We start from the raw sequence: 6,121 nt of genomic DNA on the forward strand, positions 1-6,121 counted from the left end.
GTTAGGACAGATAACAAGGATCTGGTTCTATCATCCATTACGATCTCTCTCCACTTCTGAAAATCCGTGTCACATTCTCCTAGTTCATGGCATAGGAACCAACAGCAGAACAGAATTTCAGTGATTGAACAAGTTTAGGCATTCATATTGAAAGCTCATCATTGGACTGCATCTTTAGGTTATTCGACCTACTGACACCATCCCAATGAATTGGTAAAATCTTCTTGCAAAGGGATAATTGTTTGTAACTAATTTCCACAATCATTTTACTAAGTAGTGCTTGTTAGCGGGCAATGCCCGACGCAGCGGAGGATTTGCCTGGTATCCTCCTGCATGTGAGATTTACCATACAAAAATTAATGGGGAGGAAACAAGTTATCTTTGAACCACAAGTGTAGCTCCTCTACACGATGTTAGCTTTTCCTCGCTCGAGCAATCCTAGGAACTCGTGTGCAACTCTTGCATTCATCGGGAAAACACACTAACACTCTCTCACCTTTAGGGTTTCCATAAACCCTAAATTCACCAACTAAGAAGGAAAGGAGAGAGAGAGAGAGAGAGAGAGGGAATGACTCATGGTAATCTCTCCTTCCTCTTTTGTGATTTTGTGTTGCCCCCTTTGAGTGGGCTTCCCTATTCGGCTGTGTTTGGGTTCATAATCCCAATATTGATTTCTTTGGTTAACCCCTTCAATGAAAAGTTTCCTTGCCAATAACAAGTGTCATTGTGTGCTACAAATGATGGAAGTGGTAGAATCCCATTGGGTTATCTTACCTGATCCTAATATCATATAATATCCATTTTTTTTCTTCTAATTAATGGTTATTATAATGAATTAATTATATATATTAAATAAGTTAATACCATTAACTCCCCAAAGTAATAGATATTTGCAAGTTAGTCTAATTAATTGTATATTAGTCCCTCCACTAACAATATCACATAATGGACTATAGTGCAATTTCCTTGTTGCTAAACTCCAATTTATTGAACATGTTAGTGGGTTTGTGGCTGGACCAAAACATCTAATAAAATAATATTATTAATAAATGATAGTTTTCAAAACAATTTGTAAAGAATTTACAAACCGATACCAACTTCAGATTTCTGTCTAACTATACACAAAAATTCTCTCTTCTCGATATTCCCTAGTAGGGCTGTGGATTCTATGTTGAACATCTCTCTCGTTCACGATCAAACACCATGAACCCAATACATCGATATATAGTTAGGGAGGCATCAACCATTGGTGCGCCAAAGTTCATCATATTTAACTACAGTGACAAAGACCTCTCATATCAAGGGACCAATCAAATCCTATTCATGAGAATCTTGTTCTTCATCAACTGGTAATGCAACTTGTAAAACTCTTGTGTGATCCTGTACTATGCACACACCATATGTGCCCTCACGCTTGTGTCTTGGAATCCCCATTCCAAAGAACACATGTGTGATGACCCTATGAACAAGATGTCCAGTCCTATTTGATGCGGATCCGGGTTCCAAAAGTTGAAATCGGATCGCTTATGGGCCCACAATTAACAAATAATTCAATTTAAAACAAACCAGTGGCACAACTTAAAACATTTTTAGAATGAAATAGCTGAATGGGGACAGATCTGGAATTAATCCCAAAGAAAACTCAATTCTGGAAATTTAATTGGTGTTTCTAATAAAGGGTGGCAGAATTGTAATTATAAGTCACCAAGCTAATAAATGGAAACAAGGAATAACGTGAGATGAGGGAGGGGTATTCTGGAATTAGGAATAAAGAAAGTCAAAGGGACTTAAAAAGTAAAGGCAGGGGTATAAATGGCAAAACAGAAGTTCGATGAGAAAAAAAAAAAAACTCACGATAGGATGTCTTCTTCCTGGGACCAAAACAGGGGAGGCGATGGGGAGTAATCTTTAGATCGATGGAGCTCAGCCGATAGGTCTCAGTTTGGCCTGAAATTTTAGGCGAAACTTCTCAAGAGGAGGCTCTATCGATCCCATAAGATAACCCCTTGGATCTACAGGCTGGGAGGCTGCAGGAAGAACCAGAGATAAAACTAGGCGGTAGAGCTTCTAGTAGTCCAGTTGCAGACTTGGATTCTCAACACAGAGGAGCCGTTATGACCTGAGTTTCAAAGAAGGTGAGTCGTTTAGACTAGGTTACCCTCGGGTCACTCGCTGAGGAACGATCTTCAGGGACAGATTGTTCAGTTCTGGTATATATCGCCCAGAATAGGGAGATAAAAGAAAACATAAAAAATAACGAGGATACGGGGGAGACAAAAGAAGAAGAAACATTGAAGAAGAAACAAGAATGGAGACGAAGATTAGAGAAAGAACTTCAAAGTGGGAGAACAAGCTTCTTGGCAGCCATACCATTCATTCCAAAAATTCAATTCTTCAAAAATTGTTAGTTACTAGAGTATTACATGGCTTATAAAAGAAAACTCAAGCATCAAAATGGTAACTAATTAAAAATAGAAACTAACCTAAAATTAGAAGCTAAATAATACCAAAAGAAATTATTTCTAAAACCAAAAGAAATCAAATTAAAGGTAAACTTTCCCTAGACCTATCGCCTAACTGCATCAGCTCTCCCGGTCTTGAAAGAACTCAACTCCGTCGAGTTAGGTCATGTTCCTAAGAAACCCTTGTAAGTTGCTCACTGATGAGGTGGCATGTATTTCGAAGCAGAAGATGGGAACATAACACCAAGAGGAGGGAGAGTAGGCTAACGTGTCACTAGAGTAGGAGTCAGTCAACGACGTGGCATGTCGGATAATGCGTGTGGCCTCATTAAGTACATACGACCTCCTTGCTTCACCTTGATGGTGTTTTGTGCACCATCATAAAGAATGCTTGCATGCCGCTGCCAAGGTAGCCCTAGGAGAATGTCGCAGTGCGCCAATGAGGTGACCAAATAGGTGACATGGTATTGTAATGACCCAAACTGTAAGTGTACTCGAACAACTGCAGTGACCTCTTCTCGAGTTGTGGGTCCAAAACCTCGCATGTGAATCTTCTTGAAAAGCTGTTTCTGCGGAAGGTTGTGTGCTCGAACAATTTCAGCAGATATGAAGTTTGCTTCTGCCTCGGTATCAACAACTGTATGAATATCAGTAGGTTTAGAACCGTGTAGAAGAGTACCTTTCTGTCTGAAGAGAGGAGCCTTGTCAATTAGTCTATTTGAAAAGAATGAAAGACTAGCTGAATGAGCTTCTACATCCTCATCACCATAGTCGAACATATCATCTTCCTTGAGGGGATAAGGATATAAAGCAGATTCATCATCACTTTTCTCAATTGGTTGCTTCTCTGCTGCATTCACAGAACGAGTCCTGTTAGGATAGTTGTTGGAGTAGTGACCCTTCTCCCCACAACTAAGGCATCTAATGTTCTTCACCCCATCACTGCCCTTGACGAAATCTGACCTTTTTTCTTTAACTCTGCGAGCTTCAGGCTTCTTTTCCTCCATACGTGGTCGAGGTCTATAAACTGAAGAAGTCTTAAGCATTCCCTTCTAATAAATGGACTTCTCTTCAGCTGTCTTGGCATGAGCCGCTGTCACATCAATGGACCTGAAATCAGTGTTAACCAACTCAAGTCGAATCTCAGTACTTAGCCCACTGATATATCGCATCATCCACTGCTGGTTTGTTTCCTGAAGTCGACACCTTGAAGACAGTTTGTGGAATTCGAGGGTGTAGGAATCCACATCTTTGTTTCCTTGTTGTAAGTTAAGTAATTTATGGAACATTACCTTTTCATAATTAAGTGGAACAAATTTTTCAATCAGGATCTGCTTTATGACCTCCCAATTGGCAACGGGTCCAAGCCTTTTGACAAACCTTGCATGCAGTACGTCATCCCACCATGAACATGCATACCCAATAAACTTGGTGAGGATGAGTTCATACTTCTTCACGTTTGGAAGAGACTTATATGCAAAAATCCTCTCCACTTTAGTAAGCCAGTCTAGGAATTCTTCAGGTCCCTTTTCACCATTGAACTCTAGAACCTCAACTTTGATGCCATAATCTCCGTTAAAAAATTGCTGGGTAACATCCTGGAGGACAATTGGATTAAGGTGCTGCCTCTGAGGTGTATCTTCAATCCGTGAAGTGTTGATCTGAGGAGGTAGTGTAGAGGATCCTTCTTTAGATTGCTTGTTGGACCTCTTCATAAAGGCAGTCATCTCTTCTATAAACTTGTCAAACTTAGCTTCAGTCCTCTCAAGCCTAGTATCAATATTCTATTGATTCTCAGCTAACTTACGATACAATTTGTGCAACTCAGCATTGGTGATGTGACCTGTCATGGTTAGAAAATTGCAGGAAATTTGCTCTGATACCACTTGATGCGGAGCCGGGTTTCAAAAGTCGAAACCGGGTCGCTTATGGGCCCACAATTAACAAATAATTCAATTTAAAACAAACCAGTGGTGGTAATGTAATTTATGGCACAACTTAAAATCCTTTTTAGAATGAAATAGCTGAATGGGGACAGTTGTGGAATTAATCCCAAAGAAAACTCAATTCTGGAAATTGAATTGGTGTTTCTAATAAAGAGTGGTAGAATTGTAATTATAAGTCACCAAGCTAATAATGGAAACAAGGAATAATGTGAGATGAGGGAGGGGTGTTCTGGAATTAGGAATAAAGAAACTCAAAGGAAATTAAAAAGTAAAGGTAGGGGTATAAATGGGAAAATAGAAGTTCGATGAGAAAAAATAACTCATGGTAGGATCTCTTCTTCCTTGGACCAAAATAGGGGAGGCGATGGGGAGTAATCTTCAGTTTGATGGAGCTCAGCCGAAACATTAGGGCTTATAATCATCTGAATTCATGGATCCCTGAAGCATTTCTATATGGTCAGAGAGAGGACATGTAGGAGTTGAAAACTTAAAATGTACCATTTGGTGGACCTCACCAAGAGATTCCCTAATCATATTTAATGGTGATAACCTATTAATATGGTGTGTATTTTATGGCTGAAAAAATATGGCAAATGGACCAAAATATTATCAATTTTAGAGGATTGTGTGTGATCATCAAGTTCAAGTTTAACTTTTCTTTTGCATACAGTTGGGATCTGAATGTTGGACAACTGTGCCAGATCACATTCCCCAAGTTATTCATGTTATTGGAATAGGTTATATGTTTGATAAACTACAGTCTTCAGCCAAAGTACATGTACAGACAGAAATTTCAGTTGACCAGTCTATAAGAAGTGTTATCGGTCTCAGTTTGGCCTGAAATTTCAGTCAAAGCTTCTTAAGAGGAGGCTTTATTGATCCCACAAGATAACCTCTTGGATCTACAGGCTTCTTCCACTTCGGGTATTGTATGTGAATCACCGGTAGGTTGTTGTGGTTGGTTTTCCACAACCAGCAACCTTGCATTCAGATCAGTCTGCAAAGCTTGCGGTTCAGCCTTCATTTCAGTTCTCCATTTCTGTAGAAACTCCATAATAGAAGCTAGGGTGGGGATGTTGTTCTCAGCCATGCTTTGATACCATTTAATGTAGACTAGAGTAGGGGTCTAACCAAGTCTCAATCTACAAAAACTTTTGAAATAAAGAACAACCAAAACCAACCCCAACCATGTATCAAAAATTAAATTCAGCAACAACCCAGAAACAGTACGGAACCCACAAAACAGCAACACGGGGATTAAACAAACCAGTAGCAGTTTAGAACTAATCCAAAGACTATTAAAGTGCTAATAGTCTTCAAAAATCAGAACAGATATTCAGCAGTACAGCAGGTTATCGATCTCAAGAGAATAACAGCAGAGTCCAATCCAACAATGATTCTTAGGACTAAACCAGGAACAGATGGGAGTCCGTTCAGATTTAAGTTAACAGAATATTAAGAAAGAAAACACTATTCAAACCAGCAGAACCAGAATCCAGAAAATAGAAACTTCAGTTCACTAAAAGACGAAAATCTGGAGATTTCTAATATCTCATCAATGGCTAAGCAGAATCAGCCAATATTTGGGTCGATCCTCACTGGTATGGGGAGGAACCTTCGATCAAAAACTGGGTGCAATATCGGTCAGCCATAAACTTTGTGTTTGTGGATGAAATCCCCCGAGAAGAGTTAGAATGGCAGTCCCCGCTCCTT

The 6,121-nt window shown here is 39.5% G+C and overlaps 1 protein-coding gene across 13 annotated transcripts in view; it reads left to right on the plus strand.

Moving 5' to 3' along the window:
- LOC122078825 (U-box domain-containing protein 5) overlaps window positions 1–6,121 on the plus strand; it is a 38,133-nt gene that overhangs the window by 26,175 nt on the left and 5,837 nt on the right. The window lies entirely within an intron of this gene.

The sequence above is a fragment of the Macadamia integrifolia genome, chromosome 5 (assembly GCF_013358625.1).
Source record: "Macadamia integrifolia cultivar HAES 741 chromosome 5, SCU_Mint_v3, whole genome shotgun sequence".
Classification (NCBI taxonomy): Eukaryota; Viridiplantae; Streptophyta; class Magnoliopsida; order Proteales; family Proteaceae; genus Macadamia; species Macadamia integrifolia.